This window comes from Oryctolagus cuniculus, chromosome 6 (genome assembly GCF_051225735.1).
Source record: "Oryctolagus cuniculus isolate XC-2025 breed Fujian yellow rabbit chromosome 6, ASM5122573v1, whole genome shotgun sequence".
NCBI classification, from domain to species: domain Eukaryota; kingdom Metazoa; phylum Chordata; class Mammalia; order Lagomorpha; family Leporidae; genus Oryctolagus; species Oryctolagus cuniculus.
The window spans coordinates 149,860,257-149,880,750 of record NC_142872.1 but is presented as its reverse complement, the minus strand read 5'-3'; positions in this window follow the sequence as shown (position 1 = coordinate 149,880,750).

The window sequence follows — 20,494 nt, the reverse complement described above, 5'->3', positions numbered from 1 at the left end:
ACCCAAACTGTGACATCAAAGGGTCTGTCGCTGATGGGGAAACGTTAATTATGTGGGACTCTTTAAAAGTAGCTAATTCTGACCTGGGCTATGAGGAGTCGAGGGATCAAGATTTGCTTCCTAGACTCTGTTGCTGAAATTAACATGAAAGATGGTGACACATCCCCAAATATGAAAGAAACACAAAGCAGTTACATATTAGGAACTAAAGAAAATCCCAGAGAAGCTCTCGCTCTACCATCAGGAAAGAGAAAGACTCACCTAGATCCCTACCAGGACCCTAATTCACAGGACCCATCAACAAAAAGTATCAGCAACTGGTTCTGTCTTACTGCCAAATATTGATTTCTGATTCTAGAAATCTCAAATTAATCTGAGGATTAATTTAATTTAGCGATGAGAGATATCCTTTCAACAAGTATGGACTAAATGATTTTTCTGTGCAAGACACTATGCTAAATGTTTGGGAACACAGAAGTGAATAGGCATGATCTTTACCCCAACATAATGTGTAGTCTTGCAGGATTGAGAATCTTAAGTACCTAGTTCAACAGAACACAGCCTGGAAGGTAATGATGGGTGTAAGATGCTGAGGGAAGGAAATGACCTACTTGCTAAACATTCCGGAAGCAGCCATGGGAAGGACAGCATTTCTTCTGGCCTTTCACTCCGAGATAGACCTGAGGGGCTTGGAGGAGAAGGGGCTTGGGTGCCAGGAATTATATAGGAGATGTCACAGAGGACAAGGCTACACTAGAGAGGAGAGACACCCCTGCTATACTCATCCACAGTTTCATGACCAGAAAGCCCCAGCTGAGGGGTAACTTGGTCTTTTTATAAAATCTCTTCAATGTTTTATACTGTATTAATATATCATGATAATATTCATTTTTTTGTCTTTGAAATCCTAATGAATACATCCAAATATAGATAACAGACCTAGTTTATAAATGAACATATTCAAATATAGAAAGGACCTGGTTTGTAATCTGTCCTATTTTTAGATAGAACCAAACAACAATTGTTGATATGACCAAACACCAAGTCAAGACAAGAAATGTGTACTAGACATTTAAAGAGATTGCGGACACATAGAATTTTTTGCCAAGTGTACAGCCAGTGCCTTCTAGAAAAATAAGAAGGTGGATGTTCAGTTTGTATGTAAGCCACCAAGTTAAAGATTCACCACATACCACACTAAAAATCAATAGCTGGTACAAGCTGGTACCTTGTATTTGTTTCTGATATGAGAAGCTACACACACCCACTATTAACAAATAATGACATGATACTGTGAGTGAATACCCAAGGAAGCATGCTAGTGCTGCTGAGGCACACCCTTTCTTCATGCTAGTTATTATCATGGCTCTTCCCGGAGACACTTTGGAATTCTCTAGACCAGTAGTTCTCACCTAGGGGCTATTCTGTCCCAGGTGACATTTGGCAGCATGTTCTGTTGTTATAGCTGGAGAAGGGGTTACTGACATCCCCTGGATGGAGGCCAGGGATACTGCGCTTGTAGACACAGGACAACTGCCCGCAATGAATTATCTAGCCCAAATGTCCGTAGTGTGAGGATGCTAACCCTGCTCTAGACTACATACCACTTGGCACAAAAATAGCACTGGAAAAGCAGAATCCCTCTGTTCTCTGAACTCAAGTCCCAAGTAAATTATGGAGATATGGGGTACGATCGTTGTACGGGAATCCAGGACCACCCTAATCTTGTGGCTGCCAGGCAGAGAGGGTAGTGGACTGAATTCAAATCCTTATTGGGCTATTCGCCAAGTAACCTGTGTTTAATCACCTTATACTTCAGTTTCCCCATCTGTAGAATGGAGATAATAAATGTAACTGTCTTATAAGGTTGATATAATGTTTAAGCAAACCCATGTTGGATGCTTAGTACAGTCTGGCCCAAATTTATACTGTAAAAGTATAAATTTCTTTTATCATTGTTATCATTATTACTATTATTTGGCACAAAAAAAGTAAAGATTTGTGTTTATCTGGATCAGTTTCCACAACCTCAATCTTTATAAATACAGTATGATTTCTGAATATCGTCTAAACTATCATTTACTCAAGATTCTTCTTCAAACTGTCACACTCTGTGAAGGTCTTTTGTGGCTTTTGTATCTTGAGTTGTGTTTTCCTAATATGCATAGAACAAAGAAGTGCTCTTAAAGTGAAGCTTTTTGTATGTTTCACCTAAAATCATCTCACACAGTCCATTGCTAGGGATGCAGCAATGTCTGAGAACCACAGGTGTACAGAAGCCCAAGTGTGGAAAGGAACTTAGCTGTCCCACCCCTTTCTCATGGACTGCGGCCATTCATTTAGCTAAGCCCACCTCCTATCTAGGAAATTAATGCCACATTTTCTCCTCTCCAGTTGCCTTCCCAACCAAAAACTGAGCATGTGACCTTGGCTTCACCCATCGGACATGCTCCTGCCTCAGTCTGCATTGGAAGCTGGTGACCAGAAGACTCAGGCATGGAATCTTCTCAGTTCCAACAGAGGAGATCCAGGGACTTGCAGGGGCATCACCTGGGCGTCAGGGTAGCAGTGACTTTCCTCACTGGTGCAGTTTTGCTGAATGATTCCTCGTGCTGCTCTTGACTCTGGAAACGATGCTACAGCCTTCTCTATAACACAGAGAGCTAATGAACATTGCTTCGAAAGTCCTTCCCAAAAAGAGAAGGAATGGAGGGACGGCACCCACTTGAGTACTCGTGCTTCAGCCAAGGTGGCCAGTTGCTGTTGAGATCCAGCCATTTGTCTTGGAGTAGAAACAAAAAAATACTATTGAGTCCAATTTTCAAGAGAAACAAGATTTCTGGTTTTTATATAAAATTGACATGCAGCCAATTAAAACAAACAGAAAAACCACTAAGTAGGCCAATATGAATGGGCACATACTTGTTAGCTAGATTCAGTCTTCAGAATACCTGCATACAAAGATGCTTTGTGGAAAATGGAATTGAAATACAAGGGGGTTTTTTGATGCAAAAAAAAAAATGAAAATTCTTTCATACAAGGAGTCTTCAAACAGATCATGGAAAATGTGTATTATGGAAAAACTATACATGGTTTTGAAATATTTTGCACCAAAAGAAACTCTTAATTCCATTTTCATGAACTTTTTGATATCCCCTCATGTAAACTCGGGGATATTCTTAAATCTTTTCACTCCTCCCCTGCTCAGTGAGAGGCTTACTTGAGAGAGAGGTTAAAGCAGCCTTATCTTTGCCCAAAAGGTCACGTTAGTAAGACTTCAGGACTCCCAGCTCTCTACTAGCTTTCCAAGTAGAAGCCCATTGTCCTGAGTCTCACCCATGTCCCTGTGTCCCTGTATTTTTGCTCGTGTTGTCTCATCTCTTGTTATCAACCCCACCTTGCCTGCCCCATCCCACTTTTCCTTCTTAGCCCTATCCCAGGGTCAACTCCTTCTGGAAGCTTTTTTTTTTTTTTTTTTTTTTAGATTTATTTATTTATTTGAAAGGCAGAGTTACAGGAGACAGAGGCAGAGAGAGAGAGGGTTAAAGCCCCAGCCTGAAGTGCTGGCATTCCATATGGGCACCAGTTCCAATCCCAGCTGCTCCTCTTCCAATCCAGCTCTCTGCTATGGCCTAGGAAAGCAGTAGAAGATGGCCCAAGCCCTTGGGCCCCTGCACCCACGTGAGAGACCTGAGCGAAGCTCCTGGTTCCTGGCTTCAGATTGGCGCAGCTCTGGCCATTGCAGCCACCTGGGGAGTGAACCAGGGGATGGAAGACCTCTCTCTCTGTCTCTACCTCTCTCTGTAACTCTGTCTTTCAAATAAATAAAATAAATCTTTTTAAAATCATAATTGTAAATACAGTGGGCTATTTAAAAAAAAATCTGTTTCTAAAAGAAGCCTTGACTACCAGGAGAGGTTAAGAAACATGAGCTGTCTGTTAAAAAGTGAAGTGTAGCGATCGTGACTTCACCTTTGGCAGCCACATCTTCCATGACCTATTAGTCAGCAGGTAATTTATTAGCTTCTTGTCCTATTAATCATTCGTCTGTTATCGCTGTGCTGTTGACATCTATTACAGTTTTCTATAGCCTGCCCTGAAAGATAGCTTAGGATTATTCCTGAGAGCTGGAGCAGGCTGCAAAAAAAAAAAAAAAAAAAAAAAAAAAAAAAAAAAAAAAAAAATTCTTTGCGGAACCCTATGACATGGTCTCTGTCTTGTGCCACCTGTGCATAGCCAGAGCTCAGACTCTGGGTGGAGCCCCCACCAGCTACGGCCCCCAGGACACCGAATGGCCTCAAGACTAATAGCTTTCAGCGTGTGCTCTCCTCATGGAAAGCTCAGAGTTTGGAGCTGGCTGGTAACATGGAGCCAAAATATGAGGAAGTTCAAGAGACAAGGAGCTCTTATCGTGGGCATCTTAATCATTCAGTGCCCTCATAAAGTAAAATCTAAGTTATAACCTGTGATGGGAGAGGCCATCAAAATCCTAGGAGCCTGAAAAACAGGGAGCTTGCCTCTTGCTTCTGACCTGCCTCCCCTGGAGCCTTGAAATGGGAAGTCTCACATAAAAGCATAATTTTCATCTTTGCTTTAAAAAAATAAATGCTCTTAATTAGCTTTATTTTTTATTCTAGCATTGGGCAATAGTTCATTCCATAAAACAGAATGGATGTTTGTGGGGAGCAACTCGGACTAGACTAAGTTACTGGAATTAAGACTTATTCTATGCATCTGCTCTCCCACAATATGGCCCTGGGAGAGGAGAAAACAGCTTCTACGCAGCTGCCTCCAGTTCAACCAATAAACTGTAGGACCTGCTCCTGATTGGAGGAGAGCAGCGTACTCGGCGTTGTGGGTAGCAGAGTTGGGATTGGTGGAAGAGGACTATAAAGGAGGAGAGAGACAACATGCACGAGGAACATCTGAGGGAACATCTATCTGAAGGAACACCTGAGCAGCCCCCGAGAGAGCCGGCCGGCGGTGTGCCGCTCCCCCGCGGAAGTGGGGAAAGTGGCAGGGGGAACCGCCCTTCCACGGAGGTGGAAGGGTCGGTAGCCAACCCGGGAAGAACCAGCAGCAAACCCGGGGAGGGCCGAGCAGACAAAAGAACAACGCAGGGTCCTGTGTCGTTCCCCCGCGAAGAGGGAGAGCGACAGATGTTCATGAAACAAAAAAAATATTCTTTTGCATGTTAATACAGGCGAGGCTTACCTTAGGCAAATTTTTGAAACCAAGAAGAGAATGTCTTGTACTGATGCTATATATTTTAATAAAAACAGGCTAGGTAGATGTTCCAGCTGGGACCACGCAATCAGAGTGACCTCAAGATGGCAGGAGATTCAGCAGGCCCCTGGCCACCCCTTTGCTTTAGAGTTACACGCACAGAAACCCAAAAAAGAGGAAGTGACTGCTTGGAGTCACCCAGTTAGTGACAGAGAGCAGACCATGTGGAGAGGGCCTGGGAGGCCTCATGGTCCCCAGAGTGACCTCATGAGCAGCCTCCTGGCTCTCCCCAACCCCAATCAAGCTAACCCTCCTCTCATCAAACCTGTTTATACAAACTTAATTAATTGGAAAGATTCCAAATCAAATGAGCCAAGAAATGATTGCTTCTACTATTCCTATGATACCTATGCTCCTGCAAACCTGTGAGGTTTTTTTTTTTTTTTTTAAGAAAGCTTTTATTTAATAAGTAAAAAATTTCATAGGAACAGCTTTTGGAATACAGCGGTTCTTCCCCCCATACCCATCCTCCCACCCCCACTCCAGTCCTACCTCCTACTCCCTCTCCCATCTCATTCTTTATTAAGATTCATTTTTAATTATCTTTATATACAGAAGATCAACTCTATATTAAGTATAGATTTCAACAGTTTGCCTCCACACAGACACATAAAGTATAAAGTACTGTTTGAATACTAGTAGTACAAAATTAATTCTTATAGTAAAAAACATTAAAGACAAAGGTCCTATATGGGGAGCAAGTGTACAGTGACTCCTGTTGTTGATTTAACAATTGGCACTCTTATTTATGACATCAGTGATCACCCAAGGCTCTTGCCATGAGCTGCCAAGGCCATGGAATCCTTTTGAATTTACCAACTCCAATCTTATTTAGACAAGGCCAGAGTCAAAGTGGAAGTTCTCTCCTCCCTTCAGAGAAAGGCACCTCTTTCTTTGATGGCCCCTTATTTCTGCTGGGATTTCACTCACAGATCTCTTTCATGCAGGCCATTTTTTCCACAGTGTCTTGGCTTTCCATGCCTGAAATGCTTGTGAGGTTAATTTTGAAGAATAAAACATATTGTGGACACTTGGCTCTCTTCATATGACTCTTGGAACTAGTCAACATGCTGACCACTTTCCTTCCTGCCTTTCTAGGTACCACATCCTCCTAATTTCCCTGTGGCCTACCTGCTACTCCTCTGCTTCCAGGGCTGTCTCCCCGCCTCGCTCCATCCTACAGGTACACCTAAGGCTGGCTCCAGGGTCCTCTGCCCTCCACTCCCATCCCCTTGCCTTTCCTCTCTCTCACTCTCCAGCAGGCATCACAACCTGGTTTATACTGCACATCCGCTCCGTGACTCCCAAATCCACCTCCAACCCACGCATTCACATCCAACTGCTGCTTTGACACCTCCGCCCGAGTGTCTAACAAACCTCAAAGTTAACATGATTGAAGCCAAACCCATTAGCCCTTGCTCCACAACTTCTGCCCTCCACTAAGTCTTTTTCGCTTCTGTGGCAGCATCATCTTCGCCCCAAGAGCTTCTTTTTTTTTTTTTTCACTTTATATTTGAAAGGCAGGGAGGGAGAGATGAAAAGAGAGAGTGAGACAGAGGGTGAGATGTTTCATCTGTTGGTTCAGTCCCCAAATGCCTTCAACAGCCAGAGCTTGGCCTGGCCAAAGCCAGGAGCTGGGAACTCCATCCAGACCTCCCATGCAGGTGGCAGGGACCCAAGTGCTTGAGCCACAGTCTGCTGCCTCCCAGGGTGCTCATTAGCAGGAAGTTGGATCAGAAGCAGAGGAGCTGAGACTTGGTGATAAGGGATGCTGACGTCCCAGGTGGTACCTTTTCTTTTTTTAAAGATTTATTAATTTCTTTATTATTTGAAAGGCAGAGTTACAGAGAGGCAGAGGCAGAGAAAGAAAAAGAGAGAGAGAGAGACAGAGAGAGAGAGAAGTCTTCCAACTACTGGTTCACTCTCCAAATGGCTGCAATGGCCAGAACTGGGCCGATCCAAAGCTGGCAGCCAAGAGCTTCTTCCAGGTTTCCCATGTGGGTGCAGGGGCCCAAGAACTTGGGCCATCTTCTGTTACTTTCCCAGGCCATAGCAGAGAGCTTGATCGTAAGTGGAGCAGCTAGGACTCGAACCGGCACCCATACGGAATGCTGGCACTGCAGGAAGTAGATTTACTTGCTAAGCCACAGTGCCAGCCCCCTCCCCCAACTGTACCAGATACCTGCCCCTTCACCCAGGAGCTTACCCCCAAAATCTGGGACAGACATCCTTGATTTTGTGTTTTATTTCTCCCCACATTCAACCCATCAGCAAATCAGCTTGGTTCCACTTAGAATATGTTGCATTACTAAACTGCTCCACAGTCCAACCCACTTGTATCTCTCCACTGGTCTAGCACGACAGCTTCTTGATGTGTCTCGTCTGCTCTGCCCCCTTCCCCGCCCCTCCCCCACACCCATCACCCAGGCACAGCTGGGCATCTTTAAGGCACTGACTCAGACCGCGCCACTCTCTTACCTGAAGCTCTTTGATGATATCATCAATGTCTGCACATGAACTCCGACCCGCTCACCAGGGCCTCAAGGCCCTTCTGGGTCTGTTTCTGCCTCTTCCTCTCTTCTCTCACCGCTCCCTCCATCCACCCCAGCATCCAGTCGGGCAGATGGACTGAAGCCTTTCCTCCTTGGGACTTCCGCCCTCTGCCTGAAGCTGCTTCCCCGTCCTGCCCGTGACTGCACCATTCTTGTTCCTCAGCCCCAGCTCCTCTCACACAACACACACACACATACACACACACACACGCCTCTCCTTCCACCTCCCTTACACTTGGCATCCCCTTTCGCTTGCCTTTATGTCACTGGTTTATCTGCCACAGAACTGCACTCCTTACAATCTGTAATTATGCTATTTCTTTATGTGGTTGTTACATTTCTCCCAGCAGAATATAAACTGCATGAGGGCCCAGGCTTGGCCTTGTCACCTCCAAATGTGCAGTGCCTAACGGAGCTCCTGGCACATAGTGGACACTCAATAATGTATCTGTTAACTCAGTACATAGTGGGTTAAAAGGTATCAATGAATCTCTTAAAAGAAGCATAGAGGAGGCCGGCGCCACAGCTCACTAGGCTAATCCTCCACCTGCGGCGCCGGCACACCGGGTTTTAGTCCCATTCGGGGCTCCGGATTCTGTCCCGGTTCCCCTCTTCCAGGCCAGCTCTCTGCTGTGGCCAAAGAATGCAGTGGAGGATGGCCCAAGTGCTTGGGCCCTGCACCCCATAGGAAACCAGGAGAAGCACCTGGCTCCTGCCTTCGGATCAGCACGGTGCGCCGGCCGTGGCGGCCATTGGAAGGTGAACCAACGGCAAAGGAAGACCTTTCTCTCTGTCTCTCTCTCCTCTCTCTCACTGTCCACTCTGCCTGTCAAAAAAAAAAAAAAAAAAAAAAAAAGAAGCATAGAGGGCAGTGCCGGCGCTGTGGCTCACTTGGTTAATCCCTGCAGCACCAGCATCCCATATGGGTGCCGGGTTCCGGGTTCTAGTCCCAGTTGCTCCTCTTCCAGGCCAGCTCTCTGCTGTGGCCTGGGAGGGCAGTGGAGGATGGCCCAAGTCCTTGGGCCCCTGCACCCGCATGGGAGACCAGGATAAGTACCTGGCTCCTGCCATCGGATCAGCGCAGCGCTGGCCGTAGTGGCCATTTGGGGAGTGAACCAACAGAAGGAAGACCTTTCTCTCTCCCTCCCCCTCCCCCCCCTCGGTCTATAACTCTACCTGTCAAATAAAAAAGAAGAAGAAGAATCACGCAATCACTTACACACATACTCATTCTTTGGGTGTGTCAGTGAGAAGCCTACTCTTCCTACCATGCGCTGGTTTAAAATGAGAAAATCCCATATGCACACACACAGCTACACACACATACACAGAGCGTCCAGCTACACCATCCTTTTATTCAAGGAATGTTTGCATCAATCGCATTCCTGCTCAAGAAATATTTTCCTTCCTTGGAGTTTGTGGTGACAAAGTCTGGCCTGGCATAGAGAGCCTTGTCAAGAATTCACCCCTTCCAGTCAACTCATTCAGCAAAGGCACCTGGGGAGAAGGCTGTCCTAGGTGAGCAGCGCCATACTGAACTCTGGGAGGACCTGGCTGCTGCCCTTGGGGGTGCTCCTGCGGTGTGAAGCTGTGTGAACCAGGAACGGGGTCAGGGCTGATGCAGTCGGGGGCAGCCTGACTCTCACCAGGCCCTGGGTTCCGCTTGGGGGTGCTCCTGCGGTGTGAAGCTGTGTGAACCAGGAACGGGGTCAGGGCTGATGCAGTCGGGGGCAGCCTGACTCTCACCAGGCCCTGGGGTCCGCTTGGGGTGCTCCTGCGGTGTGAAGCTGTGTGAACCAGGAACGGGGTCAGGGCTGATGCAGTCGGGGGCAGCCTGACTCTCACCAGGCCCTGGGGTCCGCTTGGGGTGCTCCTGCGGTGTGAAGCTGTGTGAACCAGGAACGGGGTCAGGGCTGATGCAGTCGGGGGCAGCCTGACTCTCACCAGGCCCTGGGGTCCGCTGCGATTTTCGTCTGCCTTTTGTGTCATCACTTTCTCGGATGAGTCTCCTAACGGCTTGGTCTTCTTACCCAGCTCCAAGTGCACTTCCAGGCCCCAGCCTCAACTTCCTTTCCCTTTGTACCTGCTCTGCCTTGGCCAGTCCCCCTCTGCCAAGCCTCTAGCATTCCGCTGTGTGATGTGACCCGTTAGCCTCTGATTCCCGACTTCTCCGCCATGCCTTCCCTCTCCTTCCTCTTGCCCTCAGAGCCTTTCCCTTGGGGGCCCTCTGGCGCCCCTGCTTCTGTGTTTCCCTCCTAATATACCTCTTTCCCTGACTTCCCCAATGCTGAAGATGCCAGCACCAAGCACCTTGGCTTCTCTTTGATAATCTCCCCTTTGCCACCATCCAAGTGCAGACATTCTCTTCTAGATGAATTTCACAGCCTCCTTCCAAATCCTACTGGCCCTGAACACACACCAGCCTCTGACCACCTCCTGTGTGTTTGGCAGTGGCATTCACGGTTCCAAATGCTGTCCCCGTGATACTCTGCCCTACACCCCTGTCACACTCCTGCCTTTCCATAATCCTAGAGTAAAGTTCACACCCTCACAGAATCTTTCTTTTGGCAACTATTTTCCTTTCCTGAGACCAGCATTGTGCAGTGGGTGAAGCCACCACCTGTGACTCCGGCATCCCACATAGGTGCCAGTTCAAGTCCTGGCTGCTCCCACTTCCTATCCAGTTCCCTGCTGATATGCCTGGGAAAGCAGTGGAAGATGGCTCAAGTCCTTGGGCCCCTGCATCCACATGGGAGACCTGGATGAAGCTCCTGGCTCCTGGCTTCAGCCTGGCCCAGCCCCAGCTGTTGTGGCCAATTGGGAGTGAACCAACAGATGGAAGATTTCTCTCTCTCACTCTCTCTTTCTCTCTCTCACACTCTCTCCATAACTCTTTCAAATAAATAAATAAATAAAATTCTTTAAAAACCTATTTCTCCTTTCCCAACTTCCAGAACATACTTTGTCTATTGAAGGCATTTGGTACTTTAGTGATATCCTGGTTTCCAAATGCATCTGTTAGTGTCCTATTCCATGCAAGCACATTTGAGCTCTTGGAGAACAAGCAACACTCCGGTTTGTTTTTGTTTATAATTTTTTACTTTCTCCTCGCCTCATGGCACCTAGCACAGTGGTATGACACCCCACGTTTTGCCATCAGCTCACGTGTATGAATGAACAAGTTCTGGAATTCTGCAGGGTAGCCCAAAGCCGTGGCTCCTCTTCACAGAAAGGAGGACAGGCAGCCATGCCCGCTGGCCAGCACTAAAGCAAAGGTTACAACGACGAAGTCCATAGAGCACAGCAAGTCAGGAGTGGAAGCCTGGTGGGCTCAGGGCAGCTGTGTGAATGCCCGTGGTAGCGGCCAACCACAGACAGGTCGACCCACGAGGATGCACAGAAAGCTACACTGGGAGGGAACTGTTTGCAGGGAAGGGCAGGACATTCTTCTTAACCACCGCACCAAACACCCACCCCTGTCGCTCCCCCTCTTCACGGAGGAACGACACAGGACCCTGCCTAGGCTTCATATCCGAGTCATGGCACCATTATGTTGCTCCCCCTCTTCGTGGAGGAACAACACAGGACCCTGCGCTGTTCTTTTGTCTGCTCAGCCCTCCCCGGGTTTGCTGCTGGTTCTTCCCGGGTTGGCTACCGACCCTTCCACCTCCGTGGAAGGGCGGTTCCCCCTGCCACTTTCCCCACTTCTGCGGGGGAGCGGCACACCGCCGGCTGGCTCTCTCGGGGGCTGCTCAGGTGTTCCTTCAGATAGATGTTCCTTCAGATGTTCCTCATGCATGTTGTCTCTCTCCTCCTTTATAGTCCTCTTCCACCAATCCCAACTCTGCTACCCACACGCTGAGTACGCTGCTCTCCTCCAATCAGGAGCAGGTCCTGCTGTTTATTGGTTGAACTGGAGGCAGCTGTGTAGAAGCTGTTTCCTCCTCTCCCAGGGCCATATTGTGGGAGAGCAGATGCATAGAATAAGTCTTAATTCCAGTAACTTAGTCTAGTCCGAGTTGCTCCCAGTTGCTCCCCACACACCCCTTCACCCAGGAGCTTACCCCCCAAATCTGGGAAAGACATTCTTGATTTTGTGTTTTATACCATCTGCTGGTTCACTCCCCAAATGGCCACAATGGCCAGAGCTGGGCCAGGCCAAAGCCAGGAGCTTCATCTGGGTCTCCATTGTGGGTGCAGGGTCTGAAACACTTGCATCACCTTCTGTTACTTTCCCAGGTACATTAGCAGAGAGCTAGATCAGAAGTGGAGCAGCCAGGTCTCGAACTGGCACCCATATGGGATGAGTCCTTGAGTTGAGTCCCCTAAACTCAGGGACTCAACTGTCTACTCACAGCCTCTGCACTTGTATTTCCTCCTTCCCCTCCCATCCTCATCTCTCTCCTTTTTCCCTTCTCTGTCTTCTCATGCTTCCTGATGCTGCTCCTTTTGTCTGTCTGGAGTGGACAGCTTCCTCTGGCCACCCTACCATCATATTCACCTTTATTTAGCAAGAGCATCCTAGTTTACTCTGGGCAGGCTCTCTCCCCCCATCTCATTCCAGGCTGTTTGGGGGGTTGGGGAAGAGATGAGTGACTCATCTCACAGCTCTGAGGTGGACAAGGTCCCAGTCCTCAGAAGCTCTCCCCAGTTCAGAGAGGGGCGTGAGTCCCAGTTTGAGACAGAGAAATCAGACCAGGTTGCACATTTAAACTCATGGGAAAGAGACGCTCTCATTCTTTTCACTTGTTTTAGAATTGGGAGAATGAAAACGGCAGTTCACTGGCAGACACTTTACCCTTGAGACAAGGAATTCCTCTGAGTGAAGAGAAAGCAGCTCTGAGAGGGAGGGAGGGAGGGAGGGAGGAAAGGGGAGGGAGAGAGAGAGAATGAATGAATGAATGAGTCCTGGTATACATCTGGAGTAGCTGAATCCAGCTGTGCTGCCTTTTTAAGTTATATGAGCCAAACAGTTCCTTGTTTGCCTAAATTATTTTGAGTTAGAAAATTCAGTCACTTATAACCAGAGTCCTACTAGTTATACCTTCCTATACCCAACTTGATTAAAGATTTAGAGATTTAAAATCTCTAAATTTCGAGATGAAATCCAACTCTTGGATTTATACAGTGAGCAACTTAATGTGGTTACACCCTAAATTATAGCAGACATCAGCCTATAACCCAAGCATGTGGCTTTTCTGCCATAAAACTGATCTTTTATTTCCCTCCTTGAAAGTAAGACTCTGGGCTGGCGCCGCAGCTCACTAGGCTAATCCTCTGCTTGCGGCACCAGCACCCCAGGTTCTAGTACCGGTTGGGACACCGGTTCTGTCCTGGTTGCTCCTCTTCCAGTCCAGCTCTCTGCTGTGGCCCGGGAAGGCAGTGGAGGATGGCCCAAGTGCTTGGGCCCTGCACCCCATGGGAGACCAGGAGGAAGCACCTGGCTCCTGGCTTCAGACCAGTGCGCTGCTGTCGCTCCCCCTCTTCGTGGAGGAACGACACAGGACCCTGCGCTGTTCTTTTGTCTGCTCGGCCCTCCCCGGGTTTGCTGCTGGTTCTTCCCGGGTTGGCTACCGACCCTTCCACCTCCGTGGAAGGGCGGTTCCCCCTGCCACTTTCCCCACTTCCGCGGGGGAGCGGCACACCGCCGGCTGGCTCTCTCGGGGGCTGCTCAGGTGTTCCTTCAGATAGATGTTCCCGGTGCATGTTGTCTCTCTCCTCCTTTATAGTCCTCTTCCACCAATCCCAACTCTGCTACCCACACGCTGAGTACGCTGCTCTCCTCCAATCAGGAGCAGGTCCTGCTGTTTATTGGTTGAACTGGAGGCAGCTGTGTAGAAGCTGTTTCCTCCTCTCCCAGGGCCATATTGTGGGAGAGCAGATGCATAGAATAAGTCTTAATTCCAGTAACAGTTTAGTCCGAGTTGCTCCCCACACGCTGCCATTTGGGGGGGTGAACCAACGGAAGGAAGACCTTTCTTTCTGTCTCTCTCTCTCGCTGTCTAACTCTGCCTGTCCAAAAAAAAAAAAAAAAAAAAAAAAAAAGGTAAGCCTCTGAGGCTGTGCCCTTCATTTCTTGTAAGCCCATAGCTCAGCACAGGATCCTCACATGGCAAAGACACCGGGAATACTTGTTCACCTGTTCACAAGTTAAAGAGGCAATTTTCCTTTTTTAATAACTTGTAAATTTTTATTGAAGAGGCAGAGGGGCAAAGAAAGAGATATACAAACAGACAGAGCTTCCATCCATTGGTTTACTCCCCAAATGCCTGCAACAGTAGGGCCAGACCAACTCAGTGCCAGGAGCCTGGAACTCCATCGAAGTCTCTCATGTGAGTGATAGGGATCCAAACCCTTGAGTCATCACCTGCTGCCTCCCAGAGTGTGCATTAGCAGGAAGCTGGAATTCGGAACAGAGCCAGGACTCGAACCCAGGAACTCTGAGATGGGATGCAGGAATCTCAAGGCGGGTCTTAAACATAGGCTGAATTCCTGCCCTCATTTGTCAATCATTCTCGATTTTAGGGATCAGTGATCATGAGAAAATCCTTGATGGCAGTATTTTGCTCTGTGAGATTACTGCTGGGAGGTGAAACATGTGAATTTCAGGGTTTTCACTACTGGAAAAGTGCAGGAGCATAGAAATATAACACTTCCAGCAACCATAATCCTTTCCTGCAGGTTTCAGGATTTTTTTGCCTAAACAACGAAAAAAGGTTTTCCAACCAATGACATTTATGAAGTAGTCATTGCATGCGGACACTGGAGATTTGTGAAGCAACAGACCTGTTTCTGCTCTTGGGAAATTTTTTAGCCAATGTAGAGGGAAACAAAAACCATAATAGAAATACTAACATTGGCTTTTGTTTATGTGAGGGAAAATACCACTCCAAAATCAACTATAATCTATGTGTTCTATCTAAATGATGCTACATAAATTAAATTCATAAATTAATTCATTCTCACTAGAGCACATGCTTATTTTTTATGTTATTTATAAGTATAAAAATAGGTAAAATTAATCATGTACTTGATGCTAATTATCAGCATTTTCTGTAACCCAATATTTTTAAAACATTATGCAAAATATTGACTTTTCAACATGTAATCAATAAAAAAAGACACTTAAATGAAAGATCCTGGTGAACAAGACCCCAGCAGAAGGAACAGGCCATCAAGGAGAGAGGCGCCTTTCTCTGAAGGGAGGAAGGAACCTCCACTGTGATACGGCCTTGAGTAAACAAGTTCAGAGTCAGTGAACTCAAGGGGCTTCCATAGCCTGGACAGCTCATGGCAAGAGCCTCGGATGATTGCTGACATCATAAATAAGAGTGCCAATTGTTAAATCAACAACGGGAGTCACCGGGTACATGCTCCCCACATAGGATCTCTGTCCTTAATGTGTTCTACTATGAAACTTAAAAACAACACTACTAGTCGAACAATACCCTGTACCTTGTGTGGTAGTGTGAGTGCAGCCTGTTGAAATCCTTGCTTAGTATATACTAAGTTGATCTTCAGTATATGAAGGTAATTGAAAATGAAACTCGATGAAGGGCGGGATGGGAGAGGGTGTGGGAGAGGGGAGGACCATGGGAGGGAGGGAGGTTGGGGGGGGAGCCACAACAATACAAAAGTTGCACTTTGTAAATTCACATTTATTAAATAAAAAAAATAACTATATAACAAACAAAAAAAAGAAAAAGAACTTAATACTTTACCCTTTTAGTATTTTTTATGTTCTACTTAAAACTATTGGTTGAACTCTGTAATTAATACACAATTACTCTTAGGTGTTTAATTAATGCTATAACTAGTACTCAAATAGTATTTTACACTTGGTGTTTCTGTGTGGGTGCAAACTGTTGAAATCTTTACTTAATATATGCTAAATTGATCTTCTGTATATAAAGATAATTGAAAATTAATCTTGATGTGAATGGAAGGGGAGAGGGAGTAGGAGAGGGGAGTGTTGTGGGTGGGAGGGAAGTTATGGGGGGGGGAAGCTATTGTAATCCATAAGCTGTACTTTGGAAATTTATGTTCATTAAATAAAATAAAATATAAATATTTAAAAAATGCAAAATATTGACTTTTCAACATGTAATCAATAAAAAAGACACTTAAATTTTGGGAAGAGGTACTGAATCTTCAAAACATGAAGTATGTTCTACACATAATTTTTGTGCCCATATTTTCATGCAATTACTAGACAATTTAAAAATTACATGGCACACACTGCGTTCCTGTGGGGTGGCACTGGCATAGGGAGAATAAACCAGCAAACACACACACAATCCAGAAGTGATGAAACACTAGCATCCGCCAGGACAGAGAATTCCGCGGGGGGATGGGGAGGAACTCCCCCGGAGGGGGCGCCTGCATAAGGAAACTCCTGCCTGAATAACGAAGATGGGGTAAGAAGAGTGAGGGGTGGCCAGAGCTCCCCAAGTGAACACGAGGACCCATGGGGAGCGGGGAGGCAGAACCTTCTCAGCAGGGAGGAGCCTGCGCCAAGCCCCTCCTGCGCGACAGACCTGGGCACGCTGGAGGAACGGGCAGGATGCTGGTGGCTGAGCAGAGGGGCTGGGGGAAATGACACACACGTGGAAACATCCTACGCGTTTGACTCCTGCCCCCAGCCAGACTCTCCCTGAGGACACGCCTATCTGATTATTACCACGCGAGAAGCACCCCATACACTTCCTGCAGAATGCCTGTCCGCGGGAAAACTCTGCCGCATTTCTTTAGTAAGCCACAATGGGAAGATATTTTGAAGCACCTGCTCACAACATGCTGCCATTACCTCAGGCCAAGTTTGTACACTCCAGAAAGTGCTATGGCCAGGAAACCCGAGGATGGTTCTCTCTACATATTCTCAGCCTCTTGGCTCTTCTACTAACTAGCTGGCTGCCGTTGGGTAAGCCATGTGGCTTGTCTGGACCTGAATTTTCTAATCTGTAGAATGAAAGGGGTTATCTAAATGCTTTTTCCCCTCTAATCCTACAAGTCTATTTATACACACCCTATCTTCCACACCTTCCCAGTGTCACAGTAACAAGAGCATTGCATTTGTCAGGTTTTACAGACTTTAAAATCCTAGGTGGAGCTGGCGGGTAAAGCTGCTGCCTACAGTGCCAGCATCCCTTATGGGCGCCAGTTTCAGTCCTGGCTACTCCACTTCTGATCCAGCTCTCTGCTATGGCCTGGGAAAGCAGAAGATGGCCCAAGTCCTTGGGCCCCTGCCTCCACATGAGACCCAGAGGAAGCTTCTAGCTCCTGGCTTCAGATTGGCACAGCACCTGCTCTTGTGGCCATTTGGGGAGTGAACCAGCAGATGGAAGACCTCTCTCTGTGTGTAAATCTTTCAAATAAATACATAAATCTTTTTTTTTTTTTTTACAGGCAGAGTGGACAGTGTGAGAGAGAGAGAGACAGAGAGAAAGGTCTTCCTTTGCTGTTGGTTCACCCTATAAATTTTTTTTTACAGGCAGAATGGACAGTGAGAGAGAGAGAGACAGAGAGAAAGGTCTTCCTTTGCCGTTGGTTCACCCTCCAATGGCCGCCACGGCCAGCGCACTGCGGCCAGTGCACTGCGCTGATCTGAAGGCAGGAGCCAGGTGCTTCTCCTGGTCTCCCATGGGGTGCAGGGCCCAAGCACTTGGGTCATCCTCCACTGCACTCCCGGGCCATAGCAGAGAGCTGGCCTGGAAGAGGGGCAACCAGGACAGAATCCGGCACCCAGACCGGGACTAGAACCCGGTGTGCCGGCGCCGCTAGGTGGAGGATTAGCCTATTGAGCTGCGGCACCGGCCTAAATACATAAATCTTTAAAAACAAAAACATCCTGGGAGCGCTGCAGAAGTTCCTTTGCTCTTGATCTGCAGATACAGCTCTATCAATGGAAAGAAGGTGGAGAGACAGGGTCTTTCCCCACAGGTGTTTCTCAATGGGGGTGGGGGACACTGTTCGCTCAAGGGATGGAATAATTCTTTCTTAGGCAGCAAAGTCCCATATGGTATGGGATGTAGGTTATCCTTGGGCTGCTCTCTGAGCTCTACCCTGCAGCCAGCATATGCTCCCAACTCCATGGGCAGCATCAGCATTTAGATGAGCCACACAGATCCAAGAGATGTAAATAAATGTGACCAATGTAGTAGAGAGAGCTATCACACAGCACTGTTATAACTTAATAATCACTAAATATTTATAGTGTTACCCTCCAACACTTTTTGTCTCTTCCCAGACAGTTCTCTTTCTCCTCTCTAAGCCTCCAACATCACATCCTCCCAGGCCCTTCCTACCTTCCCCACTGCTGTAGCCAGAAGTGACCCCAGCTGCCTTCCTAGGGACCCAGACAGCTGGGGGAGCCATTTCAGTCAAATGGAATCTCGATTGAAGGCACATTTGAATACTCCAGGCGCACATCTCAATAATCTATGGGGACAGTAATCTAGAAAACTAACCAGGTGTGTCTTTTTCTTACTTGGCCTCCCAGCCGTCTATCTTTCACCTCCCTGGAGCCATAAACTGTATCTCTTCTTTAACAGGTTTTTCTCATGCTCAGTAACCCGGCACCCTTGGTCAGAACTTATCTCAATGAGCTGCTCCTGCTGACCTTTGGACTTCCAAAGCTAGTGACAAAGAGGGAGGGAGAGAGGGCAAGAAGGAGACGTCACTTATCAGGGGCTCCCTAGGAAGGGTTAGTGACACAGAAGTGACACACAAAGCCAGGCCCGACATGGGGCAGGAAGGCCTTGGCCACAAGAAGAAGTCTGGGGCTGGCCAAAGGAAGCAGTAGACGAAAAAGCAGCAATCAGACACTAAAGAAAAAAGAGTAGCAAACAGTCAGTGGTTGTTAATCTAGGTTCTCTTGTTCCCTCCCGCATTCCACTGTCAGTTCCCGGATAAGAGAGTCTGCGTGTTCACCCCAATCACTTGGGTCATCTCGAACTTTCTCCAACTTGCAAAGCTCTTTCCTGTTTCGAGCATTCACACAAGCTAAGGACATTTTATCTGGAGCACTTTCTCTTTTCAAATGAATAATTCCTGATCATCCTTTAATTGACAGCTCAAATGTTCGCTCCTCCAGGGGCCTTATCTTCCTTTAAAGTAGTTTACGCTACGCACACCCAGGTTGGCATCTGTTAGAGCATTCTGTGTACCTCCTTTCAGAGCTCCTATGACCACGCTCGACCAGCTCTTTCTTGTATTTGAAATGTGAAGAAATCTGACCCCGCATTCTAGGAAGAAGAGATCCACATCTGTCCTCACACATGGAGTCCCTGCGACTGTTCATCCAAGGCACATGCCAGGAATACAGGAACAACCATATACAATTAAGTCTTACTAAATCTAGATAGAATATTAATCCCGTGTTACTTGGGGATTCAGCATAAAACAAAGATGGCATCTTAAGCCAATACAGGAAAGATGAATTATTCAATAACTATCTAAGATCATCTGATTAAACAGAGTCCCTTCCTTCCCTAATCAAGCCCAATCCCAAATGAATCAATGATGCGAGCTCTAAGAAATGAAGCTGTTAAAAGAACCTGGAGGGAAATATATGATTTAAGCTTCTTAATGCACAAGTTTTTCTAAGCAACACAGAGAAGAAAAGATGGATGTACTTGAGTACATAAAAACTATCAGCCGGCGCGCGGCTCAATAGGCTAATCCTCCGCCTAGCGGCGCTGGCAGCCCGGGTTCTAGTCCCTGTTGGGGCGCCAGATTCTGTCCCGTTTGCCCCTCTTCCAGGCCAGCTCTCTGATGTGGCCCAGGAGTGCAGTGGAGGATAGCCCAAGTGCTTGTGCCCTGCACCCCATGGGAAACCAGGAGAAGCACCTGGCTCCTGCCTTCAGATCAGCACGATGTGCCGGCCGCAGCAGCCATTGGGGGATGAACCAATGGCAAAAGGAAGACCTTTCTCTCTGTCTCTCTCTCTCACTGTCCACTCTGCCTGTCCAAAAAAAAAAAAAAAAACTACCATGTCCCCCTCCCCCACCCCACCACATACACACTCAAAACATAAACAAAGAACAAAGACAACTAGGGAAAAGTAATCATTACATTTGGCACAGGCTTAGATTTTATTATAAATAAAATGCTTTTCAAACAAAAATGACTAATAACTCAAAAGAAAAATAAAGAACATGAAAAAGCAAACCAAAGAAAAATGTATACAAATAGTTTTTAAGGACTGGGATATATAATTTTAAGGCTATCAAATGAAAGAAATGTAAATTAAGCAATGAAATAACCATGTTTGCATCTTCAAAATCAGCAGAAATGTTTGATAATGTTAGTGTTGGCCAGTGAGAAATTAACACTGGGGTATTATCATAGGGGGCATAAATTCTGTCATTTGAAAATGAGCCCCATGGGCCAACTGGCCTTTGAGAATGGTCCAGCATTTTATGTCTATGAGGAGGACAACTTGGCAACATTTAATGGATATTGAAATTTTGTTCTTTTTGTAACATTTCTGAATAGTTTTAAAATCACAAAATAAAAATTGTGAAGGTAATACAGAGTTCCCATGTACCCTCACCCACTTCCCCTATTGGTAATGTCTCATATTAGTATATTTGTCACAATTTATGACCAAACTCAGCTTCCCCTATTTTTTTTATCCAAGCTCCTTCTGTCCATCC